Consider the following 18,335-nt stretch of genomic DNA (forward strand, 5'->3'; position numbering starts at 1 on the left):
AAGCCTGCTTAAAAAAAAAAAAAAATCTTGTCTTACATGAACCACAGAAAATAATCACCTTTAGAACAGCAATAATATAAATGTATCTGGATGCAAATATTTAGATACTCATTTATCCCTTTTTCTATTCCTCCAGAACTATTGTATAATACATGCAAACTCTGCTTCTTTTCTTTCATCGCTATTACTCTATTAATTGTTACGCCTTTGGAGAAGTAGCTGCTTCTAGATGTAGGGCATGCAACTCGCACTCTCCTTAGATGAAGAGAAATGAGCAGCTCACAATGAATGTAAACCGTATCAATGAGCAAGCTATTTCTAAGGTTGCAATACAGTTACATGGCAGAGCCATGAATGTGCCTCTTTTAAAGAGAATTATTATAGGGCATTTAGTATTTCAGAAACCCACTTTCAATATTTGTCTTCTCAATATCTAAAGTTTAGCACACTACAGTTATTTCTGCAGGGACTGGGGTTTGTAATCTATCAAAATCATAATAGGTTAGCCTTTGGGACAGCGAATTCTAAAATAAATCATATTCAAAAGGGAAGCAAACTGCCAATTTTCTAAAGGGTGCACTGTACACATTCATAAATGCGTCTTTCCAAATTAGAAACTTTGGCAGATAGTCATAATGACTTTTAAAATGAGCCACGTGTCTGCACACACTCACACCCACACCCTGTATTGATAATGAAACATATGCTGAACATTACATCTCCTTTTGTTTTCTCAAAAGTTATAATTTCTTGAATCCATTTGTTGGTGCCAAGTATGTCCAAGCTTTTCTTGGATGAAAAAACAAAGGTTGACCTGTAATTCTCAGAGTGACCAACAAACATTTTTCATGGCTCAGCACCAGGAAGGGAATATTATAATGGCATAGGATGAAGAACAGCATCCCTTCCCTCTTTGTGTTCTATGGGTGTGGCTTTACGTGAAGAGGGATAACAGCTTTTCCATCAGTTCAGAATCCCAACTGTAGCTGTGTGCAAATAAAACATATTACTTGTAGCAGAATATTACAGTGCTGCAAGGCTTCAAGGATAAGGGAAGTGGAAGAGAGTTCACAACCGGTCACGTAAATGGACAGTTAACTGGCTAATAATAAAAGAAAGAGGGGAGATGCCCGCATCTCCAGAAAACAATTATTTTCCTATACATGTAACATAGGTGGGCCCTGTGGCATAAGGAGAACATATAAACTGTAACACCCTACCCCCGCCCCCAATCAAGTTTGGGAGCAAAGGACAAAGTGTGTAGAAATGCACATGCCATGGAAAAGCATGAAAAGGCATCACTCATACTGAGCTGCACATCTTGTGACTCATGAAGCCAAATACAGGCAACAATTCACATATGTCCCACTAAACATCCTGTTTTTGCTGTCTGCCCAGGACAGTAAAAATGGGGGGGGGGGGGGCCTGTCAAACAGAATTCATTACTGGTGGGTAAAGGCAGCTTGGCTGATCATAAGTTGTGCAGGCTGAAAGAGGTTAAAAAGAAAACGGAGGGTAGGGGGGAATTTGGCTGGAATTGGTGCAAAAAATTATCAGTTCAGATAAGCTGCTATCTATTACATAAACCAGTAATGCTACAGAACATTCAGACCATATAGTTAAAATTATTTGCCAGCAATGATTACTTGTTTCTCTTTAACTGCAGCACATTACAGTTTTCAAACAGCAATTCAATTTTATTCAAATGAAATGCAATTAAACATACAGGTTTCCTATGCCTGTCATCTCTACCTACAGGACACACAATAAACTGTATTATGAATGTGTTGATAAATAGATGGTTAGCAATCTATGTGCTGAAATCTCATACAACAGTTGACAAAGCGGCGTTCTTTTTCATAAAGTTATTAAGCCTTTTTAAACTTACTTTTTAATAATATTTAAACCTTACAGATTTTCAACTTTACCATTTGGGGGTATATTTACAGGTACATTTAAGATCACACACAATGAAAACAACTTTTTCCTTGATATGCTGTGAATAGAAAGTATTCCCGTCTGCTTCAGTGCTTTGCTTTTTTCACGGGCTTAAACCTGTCAAATTATTCCATTTGATTTCAGAGAATTCTCATATGGCAATCTATTTTATTTACTTTATCTTCAATAAAATGGTTCAGTGAACATTAGCAACTATGAGACACAAGTTTCAATCAGTCCTCTGGCAAAGGCGTCAATCTACATTAGACCTGCTGTGGTGTGAGTTGCACTGAGAACACTAGAGTAAGACAAGGCAGAAGTGAATAAGCAAGTAAGGCAGAGTGAAGTAGCAGTGGAGGGGAAAAAGAAAATTCTCCCTTGACACTACAATATGCTTAAACAACACAGGTGCCTAATTCAACACAAAAGTATCTTCCTAATGAAGTTGACAGCCTGGAATGTGCTCTAAGCACCAGTTCAATTCAGACATCATCCCAAACCATGGTGAAGAAAATTTAACTGCAGTTTAATGTAATCTCCAAATTGTCAGAACCATGGTTTCCGATTGGGAGCAAGCCTGAATCAGAACTGTGTTCTGAAGCAATTTGCAAACCATGACTTGTGCTAATCTGGTGCGGTATCTAAGTTAACAAACCAGCCAGCTGCTGTTTCAGAGACTACTGCATCTAGAGAGACTGGCATGTTCAGCAGAAAGAGAATTAAAGTAGATCATCAGCTCTGAACTATGGTTCATGTGTGGAAGGTCTCTGATTTCGATTCCAAACTAGGGCTTGGCATGATGCTTAACGTCCAGTATACTCTACGTAACAACTACGTACAGAGATAAACCAGTGTTTTCAAGTTTTAAAATTCATTTAAAATTCAAGTCAACTGAAGATTATGGAGTTTTCACCTCTACTACTTGTGCCTCAATGCTAGGCTATAATGCCTTCTCTTCTGTAAAGTTTTCAAACAGTAACTGAAACAGCAGCAGTTTTTAGTATCTTTAAAAAGACCTGTTGGAGATTTCAAAAATAGCTACTGTTAATAGCCACTACATGCAAAACAATCAAATGTGTTTGAGAAACAACTCTTTTTGGAAGATGATATCATTAATTCCAAGAAATGTCGGGCATCACTTGGATATACCGTGAAAATGTCTCCCAAAGCATAAACTTTGTAATAAGTGATGCAAGTTCATCTCTGATATGGGCTGTAAAAAAGAAGAAGATTATTGTAATAGTGCTCTTCCCAGCAAATCAGACCATTAAGAATGTACTTAATGTTCACTTCAATTGAAAAGGAGGCCTGTTAAAATCCATATTTTGCTACTTTGTATAATCATAGGAAAATTTACTACCTAGTAGTTCCAGGCCACAAATTTGATTTTTACAAATGCAAAGTACATTTGACTTTGCAAAAGAAGGGAAAGGACTATGTTCATTTCTAAATTCCATTTAATATGTTTCTATAAGTTCTAACGTGTCTAAGAGTTCTAACAGGCTACAATTATCTTGTTAGAGTGATTCAAATGTGTCACAAAATTGGTCGGTTCCCCACAGAGCTTGACAATGAACACACTTTTTTTTACAAATATCAACATAAATAAGTATTGATATACATATATTATAATTTCTTTTATTATTCATCCTTTCCCACTCACTGCTATCATATCATTTACTTTCTAGCCAGGAATGTGAAAACTTCTAGAATACAGCTCATGCCACTCCATTAATTCTTTGGTAGTACAGCTCATGCAGGCCTAACAGAACACACTTTTCACACGTCTAACTCACTTAATTTCCAATAAGACAATTATTCCCTAGCACATACGTTTTACACCTATGTAAGATGCCTACATCACCTGTGCATAGTGACATTTCTTTATTAGATTTGTATCTTGTCTTTCTACTTTCATGCTCAAGGCATCCAAACTATCAAAAATTACATAAATCAATTATAACAATCATTCAACACAAAGTAACAATGAGAAAAATCTACCCAATCATAATAATCTGATAGAAAATTGAGGGTTGACCCATCTATCTGCTGCTCACTTTGTACACAATGTTTCAGTAATCATCACAGCATCTTTATGATGAGTTTAGTTTGAAAAAGGTTAAGAGGCAGAATTTAGACTTAAGACAATTCTGAATTCTACACTGCAATGTTACCCAATTTTGAAAAATGGCATGAAAGCCCCCAATTATCCTGTTTCTCTGGGTCTTATTAACAGTTTAGAAAGGGATCTATTAGAGCTCAGTCATAAACCTGTTGAAAACTTAAAATGCTATTTTGATCTTTTTGTTACCTTGTATGTAAGGCACAAACCTATGTCTAACTTTGATATAGTTGCATTAGAAAATAGCAGTGTCGGGTCATTCTTTCTATTCTCTAGCTGTTTTGGTCTGTCTGAGCTAAGATCGCATGTACTAGTCATAGACAAGATGCAGGAGAAGTCCTGGAACTGAATGCGCTACTAACCCAGAAACAATATCCTGTGAAATGGTCTAATCCCTAGAACCATACACAAAGGGGGAAAAAATCCTCCAAGGATCAACCCATTTTCTTTGGTTTTTATTGTTTGGGGGGCATTTAGCTCATTACTGTGCCACTCAGATCATCAAAACCATGTTACTACAGAAAAGGATCACAATATTCACTGATACTATATCAATTAATGCTCAATTTCAACAGTCAAAATGTATTATTAACCTACCCATATATGTGCATATACATACACACAGATACAAACACACACACAAATCTATCTAACTATCTAATCTCCATCACTGCACGTTATTCACAGATACAGAAGGACAAGTCTCTACCTTAAGAAAATTATAGTCTAACATTTGATATAGGAGAAACAGAGGAAAGGGAAGAGGGAAGCATAGAATCTTAGAGTTGGAAGGGACCCCAAGGGTCATCTAGTCCAACCCTCTGCAATGCAGGAATCTCAGCTTAAGCAGTATATTGTTGTTTTAGTCGTACATGCGTAGCCCTAGTTAAAGGCTAAGTAACAATACAGGGAGGAAACAAGGAAATATACTAGACTTCAAAGAAGTAAGAGTGACGTATTTACAAATATGTTCTGTAAGTACAGTATAAGGAGATTGTGCTGGATCTGGGAGGACACTGTATCCAAATTTAGGATTTCAGGAGAAACGTCACATGATCAAAGCAATGAGAAATATGACTTGATTCGGCCGTTGATCGTATAGTGGTTAGTACTCTGTATTGTGAGAAATATGACTTGATTCTGGAAGAGAAATCTGGATAGATGTGAGGGATCACAGTGAGTTCCCAGCAAGAAGACTCAAGTACTCAAAATGGAAGGTGGCATGGATGTCAGTTTGTTGGCTAAGGAGCCAGAGAGAAGACCTGCATTTTTGCAATGTCAGAAGGAAGGAATATGCTATGCCTTGGCAGCAGGCTGATTACAGTGGACTGTGGCGATCACACAGGGTCCCCGGACGTTTCACCGTCTGTTGATACCTGTGCCACCACTTTATTTCTCGCTGCCACCACCCAGGCCCTACCTGGTACAATACTGAGTCCAGTCAGGGTTAAACTGGAACATAAACTTCTGTTTATTTATTGCAGTTTAACAAGTGTGTGGTTTCATAAACGGTATCAGTCAATCACAATCATGGGGTGCCTATCCAGACCTATAACTTTCGCTATCTGCTCTCACTCATTAAACCACCTCTCAGATATTTACTTGTCTTCCTAGCCCCTAACTGATCCTGACTCAGCTTATTTCGCTACACTAACTCAACCTACCCAGACTCTATCCCAATTCAGTCCCACTCCAACCAATCACCCAACTCCCTTTGCCCCTCCCAGAGCTGGTTTTATGGTCCCTCTGACTCCACCCCCCTGGGTTCTGATTGGGTAATTTGTTTAACTATTTCACCTCCAGCACTCTCATATGTTAACGTCACATACCTGCCCCCTTAAGAAGTTTCGATTCACGAGAGTTAACTTCTTAGAGTTACACTCCTGATCAAACAGTTTTGTGTTTTGTTTTGTTTGTTGCCACCATTTCCGTTTCAATGTTTCGCAACGGAATGGCTTCTGGATATTTGGTTGCGTAATCCACTATGGTGGATGTATCTGTTTCCCTGCCTGCTGGCTCTAGGCAATAGCCATATGAGGTACAGCCCTAAGTGTTGAAAAGGGGTTGAAAAGGGGTTATGATAAGCAAGGGGCACAATTTGGCTTTTGTTTTGTCTTGACCGGTGCCTCTTCTCTGACATATGTCACATGGGACAGTGCACCCTCTGTGCGCACAGTAGAATCTTGTGCGTAGTTCTCCTCTGCAGCTCTACACACATAACTAAACACAAAGCTACAATTTGCTTTTTACTTTTAAATCAGGTTTGAGAACTGGCACCAATCTTCTGAAAAGGAAACCCGGAAAAATAACACACTTCAAGTAGAAGGTTTCCATTCAAAGTTCATTGCTCACACAGAGCAGCAGCTGTATCAGAGTCTATGCCTGAAATTTCACATCATGCAAGATTAGGCCAGCCCTCTTGGCATAATCTTGAAAGTTTGTGGGCAGGAAAAGAAAGAAGTTATGTGAACAATACTAGTTGTCTTCCCTCTGGCTCAAAACCTGATTACTTATGGTCTCCAGAACCAGCTTTACATAAGAAACAATGTTCATCACAGAACACATGATCTACACTGGGGTTTGTTTGTTTAGGGGGAAGAGAGAAACAAGCACAATTTTATGATGGGGGAAATGCAGTTGACAGTAATGAACTGTACTTACCTTCCTTTTGCAGACTTCAAAAAGCCTTTCTAATTTTCAGCCTTGAATTGGAGTGGTACAGAACATCAATTCCAGCATTGCAGACCACCTGATAAAAGCCAAATATGACAGCTATAACTTGTGTTTTACCCTGACTAATGATATATATTTCCATTTCACTTTATGACGTATTTACCGGCATCGCCACCAAACCTTCTTGTGAACAATAACTGTCATTCATCATAGTGCTATGAGTTGGGGGAAGGGTTAGGCTGAATGCCTGGACCCCCTTGATAGCCAAGCTAGCTTCCTGGTGAGGTGAGGTGTCATTAAGGGGCTCTGTGCAAGACAGCAAACGGGTGGAGCCTCCTCCTTAGAAAAACAAAGCTAGAGTTGAGAGTAGAGTTGGAGTGATGTGAGCTAAAAGCAAAGAACCAGGAGAGTGATGCTTTATTTCTGTTTAAATCCAAAGTTGCAGCTATGGAAGAAAGAAGGCCCTCTTGGGGTATTAATGCTGTGAAAGCCTCCATCGTAGGCTCAAGTTGGATATATGTGTAAATATACCATGTATCATAAAGGCACCACAGTCTCTGCTGTGCCTCCTTCTGAAGGAAACGCACACTTTGGGTAAGTACCTGGAACTCCTGGAATCTTCACATTGCCAGTAGACAGGGGTGTTGTGCAATAAAATCTAACTTCCCAATACTCACTATGGAGCTCTTGTTCACTGATATGAACTACATAACCAGAGCACCTGATTAAACAGTCTCCACTTGGGGGAGGGACACACACTGCCCAGGCTAGCACCACAGGGAGGTCACTTCAGTGCTGCAAATGCAGCCGTTTGACTTCACCCCAAAGGTGCACTCCGTTGTCTCTCAAGGCAGATGCATGCCAACAAAGTATGGGCAATATCAACCGCTGTCCTCTATCCTCATCTAAATCCCTCTCGTGTTCGTGGCAGTGTTTGTTCTGGTGGTAGGAAAGGGCAAATATCCAAGTAACTGTCTTCTATCAGTGGCATTGAGAAGTATAGTTCTAGGGAGCAATATGATATGACATACACTCACGGCATTGTGAGTATACTTATACAACATTTCAACCCTGAAGTTACAGGAGAGACAAACTTTTCCTGTAACTTCTCAAGAAGGACTGCATATGCTGAGCCAATTCCTAATTCACCTTAGGGGAGCTCACTCAGTACAAAGTAGGATCAAAAGATTTACCTCTCCCTTTATTCCACTACCCAGGAAACTAAAACAAAAATGGTTAAACTATTAACAACTAATAAAAATGGTTATCCATTTTAACCCACACACAGCATAACTCCAGAAGTCTCCTAAAATAGAGAATGGGGACAATTATACTCTAACAGTTTTAATTCAAGCTATTGTGAATTAAGAATGAAATTGTGTGTAAAATTTCCCACTACAATCCAGCACTGGCTCTTTAGTTATGTAACCTTCTGTAAGGAAATATTGAGAGACCCTTAACTACAGCAGCACTACTGGATACCATTATAATTAACAAGGACATGCAAAAAATAAATTAACAGTTATGTTTTATAATCATGTGAAAGTGAAATGAGCTCATGAAGAGGTCCAAGTACTTACTGTGATCTCATTAGCCAAATTTTACATGCTATTTTATATCACTACTTATGCTGCTAGAGTATTAATTTGCCAGTGTGTTCCGTATATTCATGAAAGCATATTTTAAATATCAAGTAATGAAGCATAAGAGCTATTTGGCAATATCGTGACTTAAAACTGTACCTATAAAAAGAGACAATTTTTTGTATGTTCCCAACATCCCCATTTCAAAAGTTGGCCTTTCCCTTTAATTTAGATGTGAATTTGAATAAAGGAAAGGTGTTTTCAGCCTACCAAAAATTATGTGATTCTATTCTGGAAAACTCTTTGCTTAAGGAAAAATTAAGAAGTGTTCCATATATTTGGAAGTGCTGCTCAGTGTATCCCAGGCCTTCCCTCACTCGGGGCTGCTGCCTGCAAGTCACTCTCGGCCACTAGCCCACTACAATGGGAGGGATTGGAGGGAAGGCTTGGTGAAGGCCCTAAGTGACTTACAGGCAGCAGCCCCAGCAGCACATGTGAGTCAGTTTCTCAGTCTCTCTCTCCACTCTATGCACGTGGGGTGCTCTCCACCTTACGCAATTTCAGTTATGTGCACAGGGGCCCAGAACATAACCCCTTCGTAAGTGGGGGGGCCCATCTCAAAGAAGACATGAATGCCACCAAGTCCCGGTAAATCCCAGCAGTTGCATCTCTACTAGTCGCACTGTATACATGCCCCAGAAACAATTGCCCCAGGATAAGACACTGATTAAAAAACAATACTTAGGTGGTTCTAGAGGAAGAAATATTACTGCTACTCAATATAACTGACACTTAAAACATTTTTTATTCTCCCTGGTAAGAACATTATTACTGATGTAGCCACTGTGTTCTTAAGACAGGATGGGTATCCCCTGGCCAACTAGCAGATATGGATATGTGCCATTCTACTTTCCCTTTCCCATGATTCATATAATATGCAATTTCAACAGGACCAAACCTAACACATCGACATTTTCTCCAATATTAGGCGTGACTAAAAAAACAAGTGATTAGATAGTATCTCTAACTAAAACTACAGCATTCACAATCCTCAATGAAAAGTACTACAGTTGTGCTTCCCTTCTCCATTAATTTCTCTTTTAAAGACATCACAGAACCAAGCTCTCCAATTTTACATAATTTCATGGTTCAAAACTAAAACTCCAAAAATATTAACCACCCACAGAGATCACCTTGACATGCTTTTGCTGCAGAAAATAGAGCATTATACTAACTACTGAACCCTGAAGCATATTCAAAACATCACATCCTATTTGTAAAATACACAAAGAAAATTGGGTAAGTAAGAATATTTTTAAAGTATTATGTTATTCTCATATTTTTCCTGTATAAAATTAGAAGATTTTGCCCACACACATATTTTTCTAACAAGGTCAAATTATGCATGCGATGCATGTATTTGCTAACTAAACTTAGCCTTGCTTTCACTCAGAGATGCATGTGAACCTGTATGAATACACCTGTATATCTGCACGTGTTTATGTATTTCAGAAATTAGACTGGAAATAACAATAACAAAAACAAGGTGTATCGATCTGTTCTCATACAACATAGCAAATACAAGCTAATCTTAAAGGATCTCCAAATAATTATTACTACTTTTAAAATATAGTATTTCCCCCATTCATCTGAATTGTACATTGCTTGGGTATGCAGAGGCATGGAGACATGGAGCTGAAAAGTCACAACACAGGCCAGCACTTTACTCAAATATGGAAGATTAGAGACCTGGCCAAAAGTGTTTGGTAGTGGTCTTTCTTTCTTTCTTTCCTTCCTTCTATCCTTCCTTCTCTTTTCTTTTTTAACAAAGGGTCTTACCATTGCCTCCTTTAGGCTCACTAAAACAATGGCCATCTCTTAAATAAAAGTTTGTCACAAACACACAACCTTACCCATTCAACCATTCCACCCTTAGGAGCCAAGAAATGGATAAAGCCAAGGAAGGGAAAGGGTCAGGGCATACAAGTAGTTGGTGTCATTCCATCAAAGTTCATATTCACATCCTCCAGAAGAAGAAACTGAAATGACGCTAGAATGACAGTGACCACTGCCATCATATTCCCTCCTTACATTTCACAGAATCTGATGGGTTATTTATAAATCATAAAGCCTCCACCATTTTTCCAAGGGAAATTGCTCAATTTAGTAGGTAACGTTTTCGAGGAACGGAGAATTAATGCTCTCTAATATCTCACATTTAACTGGATGATTTACTTAGATTTATTATTTTGCCTTTTCGTCAGCAGGCGAAACAGATGCACATTCATATTTCAGCTAAACAAAACAGATGGTGAAGCTTACTAGATATCTTTAGGACAGTCAGCTCATGAACGCTGCAATTTGATTACTTAATGTATAACACTGTGACAGAGGTTCCCCACCCCCATAAGTTGTTAGCAGCTGAGAACTGCTGGTTTTATGTCATGATTTTATCTTGTTGATTTTGTCATGATTTAAATCACTGATTTTAAATCACCTTGATATAAATCATGACTTAAAATCAGCAAGGTAAAAGGCCATTTCAATAATGGATGTAAATCAAGTTTCCCATTGCTTTTTCCTGTTGATGCCGCCCCCTGCTCCTGGTTTCTTAACAAGGGCACAGGCCACTCAGTACAGATGCTGCCTACCTCTCACTTGTATTGGGAGAAGTGCATGTAGCAGATTCATAGGCAGCAGAGAATCCACAGAATGGATGGTAAGACTGTGGCCACCCCAGTGCCTGAGTGCAGCAGCAAACACAGCTGGGTATATTGCTGCTACCCTCACAGTGGGGAGCACGCCATCAATTGCACTTAGCTCGCCCAGCCTCAACCTCTGTGCATATGCTGCAGCACAAACCTGGCTGCTTTGCTGCTTTCAGAACTGAGGTTCAGGTGGGTGGTAGGTACTCAGCCACTGGCCTCCTTCACATATCACCCTTTCACCTTGTTTGCTGAGCAGCGTACTCCCACTTCTGCTCAGCACTGAAGGCAGTTACGCTGTTGCTGCTGTCCCGCTGCCACCTCCTCAATTCCTTGCAACAAGTGTATGAAATAGGTGACGGCTTGTTCTGCATAGACAGGGGAAAGCTTGAGCTGCGGGTGCCCGTGGAAGAGTGGAGGAAGCATGAGTGCAGCAGCACTGGCAGGATATGCACTGCCAGACCAATCAGCAGCAAACAGCATGCAACCTTTTGAGCATCAGAGGCCATCAGCCAGCGTCCTGCCTTGCTGACCTTACCTATACTAGTCTCAAGTATCCTGCCTCTGCTGTCCTTCTGACCTAGCCCTTCAACCTTTTCACCTCTCCCTTGAAATACTGACATATTATGCACATTTAGCTAGGATAATCACTAAACAGGGGGGATCTTACTTCTTGTAAGATTGACTGGCAAATTTCATAAATATTCCAATGAGAACCATTTCATTGGCTAAGTTATAAATTACCATATTTTTTGCTCTATAAGACTCACTTTTTCCCTCCCAAAAAGTAAGGGGAAATGTGTGTGCGTCTTATGGAACGAATACCAGGCTGCGCAGCTATCCCAGAAGCCAGAACAGCAAGAGGGATCGCTGCGCAGCTGTTCTGACTTCTGAGATTCAGAATATTATTTTTTCTTGTTTTCCTCCTCCAAAAACTAGATGCGTCTTATGGTCTGGTTCGTCTTATAGAGCGAAAAATACGGTATGCATTTTTTTAAAAGTACTGTAAAAAAAAGTCCATGCTTTATTTTAAAGTACATATAATTCATTTTTTACAAGTATTTCCATTATTTTCCAGGTTAAAAGAAAAAGAAAAACTACAAATTTCTTGTGCTAATATTAAAGTCCAACTTACCAATTGTCTGCTGAAAAGAAACACATTACAGAGAATCAAGTGACAAGCAACATTTCTACCATTATTCTGCTTTTGGTAAATTTCCACACGCTACAAAATTAGATCTGAAAAAAATCTATAGAAAGTCAAACAATTTCAGGTTGACTTTATGCCAATGCACCTGGAATGTGCACTGAAAATGATGGGAGCTGGCGGGGAGGGGTTTGGATGTGCACTTTATAATCTATACTATGTAGTGAAAATAAAGCAGAGGCATGTACCATCTCAAAAATAAAGGAAACAAGTTTTTCCCCTCTTCCCATGACTATGGTGCAACTTTGATCATAAAGGCTGTACACGAAACCAAACAGAGGCAGTGAAGGCAGGTAGCTTCTCACAGGCCAGTCATTTCGAACATAACTGCAAGCAATATATTTTATAAGTGTTTATTTTTAAAAAGGAAGAGAGGAAGAAAGCTTCCGAAAAATACATACATTGGGGACTCTTGAGAGACAAATCAGAATGCTGCTTGGGGGTCCATGATTCAAGTCAAAAGGCCTTTTTATTTTCTGTATGAGGAGCAAACACAAGAAGCCTACTGATAATGCTCAGCTGAACTGCAATACTTACAAGCTCTTGGCAAGTCAATGCTACAGAAATAGGAAGTTCTATTCAAGGTTGCTCCGTTTTTAAAGTTCCTAAGTGATTTTTTTAAAATGCATTTGTAACTATCATAGACTTTCACCCCTTTCCCAATCTGAATTTACTATTTGGTCAATTCTGAATTAGGATTGTTAAATACTTCACTCCTAAACAACTGAAAGATAGTGCTGCTCACTTCTGAGTGCATAGGCTTGCCTTGCACATAAACAGCAATATAGTTAAGAATAAGGTATAAGGAAACACTATCATGGAGAGACTCTCCAAGTCCCTATTTTCCAGTCCCAGATTTACAGAAGCCATCCCGGTTCTGATTAGATCGTGGAATATCCCGCTTTTCCTTAGGACATCCCTGTTTTGATCAGAGATATGTTGGATGGAGTTATGTGACTTCTGGAGCCAAGGAAATAAGTACAGTGGTACCTTGGGTTAAGAACTTATTTCGTTCTGGAGGTCCGTTCTTAACCTGAAACTGTTCTTAACCTGAGGTACCACTTTAGCTAATGGGGCCTCCCGCTGCCACCGCGCCACCAGAGCACAATTTCTGTTCTCATCCTGAAGCAAAATTCTTAACCCAAGGTACTATTTCTGGGTTAGCGGAGTCTGTAACCTGAAGCGTCTGTAACCAGAGGTACCACTGTAACTATACAACTTTTATAAGACATCTGAAGGCAATCCTGTATACAGAAGATTTTTTTTTTAATGTTTAATGTTTTATTATGTACAAAATGTTATGAAGGAAATTAAAATAAAAGACAGAATTCCCAATGGTATGGTGTCTTGCATGTTGGACTTATTATTTGCAGAAATATTATTTGCAGAAATATAACATATAACATAACAGAGCAGTGTGTTTTAAAACTTGAACACACACACAAAAATATTGGTATGTATCTTCAAGAGTGGCACATAAACAATTGGAATGAGGTAGCAGGAGGGCACCTCAGATTCTAAATTCAGTGTCTTAGGAAGCTGGACAATGAGGCTAGTGGAATAAAGTTTTCCCTTCCCTGTTTTTAGCGGGGGGTTGCAGGAAAGTATTGAGCCGCATCTCATTTTCTAAGAATCCTGGGGTGTTAGGGCTGTGAATTTGGGTTTCTGTTGGTGCAGTAAAAATTCAACAGGTGGTAGTTGTCAGCCTTTCAAAAAGGGATACTTGATTGGCTTGGGGATCCCTATCCTGACATTGGTACATATACTACACGGTTACCACAATGAATAAATTTAAGTTGTCTTGAAAGCGAAGAATCAAAGCATACGGTTATATGTAAATAAGGCTCACACTGGTCAAATAAGATTTAATTTGTGTATTCATTTGCCAAATGCGAACAATACAGCTTCACTGAAAGCCAAACATATAAATCAGTTATGTTGTTCTCTATGCTTTTCATCTTCAAGAACATTTATATTTTACTTTAAAAGATTAAGTAAATAAACTTCCATTGCTTATTACTCAGGAGAAGAGGGAATCTGGCCTTCTTTATGAATTTCCTATCTTTGAATGCCACCACAGCTCTGTAGTTTCACTCCTACTGTGCTAGAAATATAATTTTCAGATAGCCCAGAGGCATTGTAGCACACTCTGTGCTGCCATGAGCAAGACCAATATTTGAGAGCTAACTTAGGACTCCTGCTGCCTGAGCTGGTAGAGAACAAGCATGTGGGAGAAGCGATGAGCTTGTTCTCCTGGGGGTAGGGTGCCAGCTGCACTACTCAGAGAGAGATAGTGTGGAATTAATAGTGGCCTCGTAGGGAAGCTGTACATTTTGCCTTTCAGTGTGAACAACCATGCATTAATGGAAACCAGAATGGTGGAATGAGACTTCAGAACTGACAAAGAGGAAGAAAAGGAATATTTTCAGGGAAAAAATAAATGTTTTCTTTCTTGCAACAATTCGGCTCGCGGTAGGTTAAAAGCATGCTATGTAAAGCATATTTATTATTTATTATAACAGCACATCCCTAGATAAAGGCTGATTCCAAGAACTCCTCACTGAGAGAGATGCAAGGGGGAAAACAAGGATCAATTACATGTAAATTAAAAACTGGCGAAAGTCTATTTAATTTACTGATATGGAAGGCTTTTAAATTTATGTTGAACAGGCATGATATGGATGTGAGCTCTGTCACGCACAGACACAGTTATATAAATGAGAAGCAAAGTAGCAGATCTTGCTGTACAAAATGTTGACCCAAAATCCAGGTAGGCAGGGCTATCAACTCAAGGGCTCCCATGCAACCTCTCCAGTCATGAGGAACCCAGAAACTGTCTTCATTTTCTAGAATTCTAGGTGTTTCCTGAAAATCTGCAGCTGAACACAAGTAAGAGCACATATTGTTACAGGCCACTGTAATCTCTGCCGAGTGGTGTGAGATTCCAGGGGTCTTGGCCCTTAACCAGGGTTTGTGTTTCCTTTGGGGAAAATGAGGCACAGCAGAAACTATGGTGTCTTAAAGATACATGGTTTTTTTGCACATATACACACTTTATCCTTGATGGTGTGCAGAATATTACACCCCAAGAGTGTTTCCTGTTGCTTCTCCCATATCTTCAGCAAGCTTGGGTTCAAAGCAGAAGCAGAAGCAGGTCTCTGAGTACAGTGGTACCTCAGGTTACATACGCTTCAGGTTACAGACGCTTCAGTTTACAGACTCCACTAACCCATAAATAGTACCTTGGGTTAAGAACTTTGCTTCATGATGAGAACAGAAATTGTGTTCCGGCGGTGCAGCGGCAGCAGGAGGCCCCATTAGCTAAAGTGGTGCTTCAGGTTAAGTACACTTTCAGGTTAAGAACGGACCTCCGGAACGAATTAAATACTTAACCCGAGGTACCACTGTACAGCCTCCCTCACCAGCCCGCATGAAATTCTGCCCGCTTCCTGCCTCCTCTTCCCAAAAAAACATTGCCAAAACATTGCTTCCCCTATTATCATCGCCCATTGTAACCCTGGCAAACACTCCCTTTGTCCTTGCAGTGCCTTCTGTTTCGTTAATGACTTGCATTGAGTGGTCAGTGACTGGTCATTTCAGTCTTTGTATCTTAATGGCTTATCCCTGACTAGCTATATCAAGCTGGCATGACGTTATCCTAAACTTAATGAATGCAGCAGAGGTTGGCACAATTTTAGTCAAATCTTTATGAATTCTAACTTTCACCAATTTCAGGAATTACAGGCTACTTGCTCCCCCAGATTCCGGTATCCAAAACTTGCAACAATATTCATGCATATCAGGTGGCAGTAGTATCAATGAAGAAATCTTATTTTTTCTGCCTCCACTGTGTCCTCAGTGAACTGCCCAGCAGAACTCTTTCAAGCAGCTAGTTAAATCCAATCCATAGTGGAAGCTGCTAACCATTCAGAAGTTTACTGTAATGGATTGGTGATGCACTTTGAGGGAAAAGCTGTATGCAAACTAACGGCCAAAACTGAGGCAAGTCATGTGAGGGAGTTCAAACTATCGTCTGATCAAGGTTTGGGTGATCAGTTTCAGTCCTTGCTGCTTGAAGGTGATGGCCAGATGCTTGCAGAACTTAGGCTAACCACCTGCCCTCTTGAACTTAGACCACCATAGCATGTGATATCTAGCAAGGAAAGACTGAATGGATGAGCTTAGTAAATGGTAAATGCCCACCATACTGAAAGTGCCACTATTCCTGAATAAGCCCTCCTTGGACCCTAGCTTTAAACAACTACTGTGCAGTCAAAACTATCCCTTCCTTGGACCAGGTGAATGAGAGGCTGGTGGCTGGCCAGCTGTAGACATTCCTGTATAAAGCAGATTATCTAGTCTCATGTCAGGCCTGAGTATGGTACTGGCACAGCCTTCGTCTCCAATCTATTAACAGCAGACAGACGGGAGAAGTACTACCCTATGGATTAGCCATGAGATAACTTCTCATTCAGACTACATGGAGCTTCACCTCAAAGAAAGTCCAGATGCCACAGGATGCTACTGATTAGTTATTATATGGGGCAGTGTGACAGGGCTAATTGTCATTCATCCTTAAATAATAACCAGTAGTAATAGGGGTAGTAGTACTCCGCCCATCTGACTGGGTTATCCCAGCCGCTCTGCGCAGCTTCCAGCATATATGGAAATATAATCAAACATCAAACATAAAAAACCTCCCAATACAAAGCTGCCTTCAGATGTCTTCTAAAGGTTGTATAGTTACCTATCTCCTTGATATCTGATGGGAGAACATTCCACAAGGTAGGCACCACTACCAAGAAGGCCCTCTGCCTAGTTTTCTGTAAGCTTGCAGTGAGGGAACTCCCAGGAGGTCATCGGAGGTTAGACCTCAGTGTACTGGCTTAAAACACTTCAAAGATCATCAGTACTATTGTATAAAGCTCTGAATGGCTTAGGGCCCAAATATTTAAAAGAGCATCTTCTCCAGTAGCCAAGGTCCAGGCATTGTTAGCAATGGGGAAGACTCCCCATTGTGGCACCCCCATTGACATGGTAATGATGCAAAGCAGAGTCTACTCAGTAGCAGAGCCCAGGATGTGGAACATCCTTGCAGTGGAGAGCTAGTTGTCCTCCTACCCCAATGCTATTAACTTTCAGGCATCAACTTAAAACATACCTATACTTTATGGTTAGAAGAATAACCACTATATCTTGATGTTCTTTGTATTATTATTGTGTGATTGTTGTTAGTTGCCCTTATGGGAAGGAAAGGTATGATACATTTATTACATAGAATTGCAGCTTTCACTTATTAGTCTGCTTTCTGAATAGCCGTGTTAATAAAAATTGTTTACTTATAAAAACATATATGACAAAAATATGACAATGATGCAAACTTTCATAGGCTTTTTTCTAGAGTTTTCTGAGATGAAGCCGTGCATTTTTCTTTGGTAATATAGCTACAGGCTTGGTTTGCATGTCAAATTAAATGGTTTATTATGCTTCAACTTGTTATTATTTCTATAAAATTATATATATAATGGTATGGTTACAAGGAGTAAAACAAACCATGAGCACTCGTTTGCAACACAAAGCCAGCCTGTGGTTTGTTTCCTTCCTGACACAGTACAGGTAAGAATGTGGGAGAACTGACTCAAGAATTTCTGAACAGGGTGCGATAATACAGTGCTCATTTGCATTTTAAAAGTTTATTTTCACTATGATTTAAGGAGACATGTGAACAAGCTCATTGTTTATCAGAGCAATTTATGGAAAGCTGATTTGTAAAACTTCAATGTGTTATGAGCTTATTTGCTTGATAGCTTATATATGTACAAGTAACTCAGATAATCAAACCATATATAGTTTGGGAGAAAACAAATTAATTGCTTACATTAAACATCTTACATTAAGGACAAATTTTGAACTGATTTTATTTTTCTGAGTGTCCATTTGTCCTCCTTTTAAGGTGGAACCATGCAAGCTTATTTGGACATGAAATATATACTTGTATGAAAACTGAGACCTCACTTTTCTGCTCTTACATGGGATTATGACTAATTTTCCTGTCTGGTGCTATTCCATTGAGAAATCTCATCTGATGGGCAGAAAACTCTTTTTAT

General features: G+C 39.5%; 1 protein-coding gene across 20 annotated transcripts in view; it reads right to left on the reverse strand.

Annotated features, from left to right (window-relative positions):
- Positions 1 to 18,335, reverse strand: part of FOXP2 (forkhead box P2) — a 345,911-nt gene that overhangs the window by 256,358 nt on the left and 71,218 nt on the right. For 19 of the 20 annotated variants that reach the window (XR_014502095.1, XR_014502096.1, XR_014502097.1 and 16 more), the window contains one exon: positions 6,722 to 6,809. The exons of the other annotated variant lie outside the window; for it this stretch is intronic. The gene's annotated coding sequence lies outside the window, so the exon portion shown is untranslated. The remainder of the gene's footprint in view (positions 1 to 6,721; positions 6,810 to 18,335) is intronic. 20 annotated transcript variants of the gene reach the window in all.

This window comes from Podarcis tiliguerta (genome assembly GCF_965153285.1).
Source record: "Podarcis tiliguerta genome assembly, chromosome: 10".
Taxonomy (NCBI): Eukaryota; Metazoa; Chordata; class Lepidosauria; order Squamata; family Lacertidae; genus Podarcis; species Podarcis tiliguerta.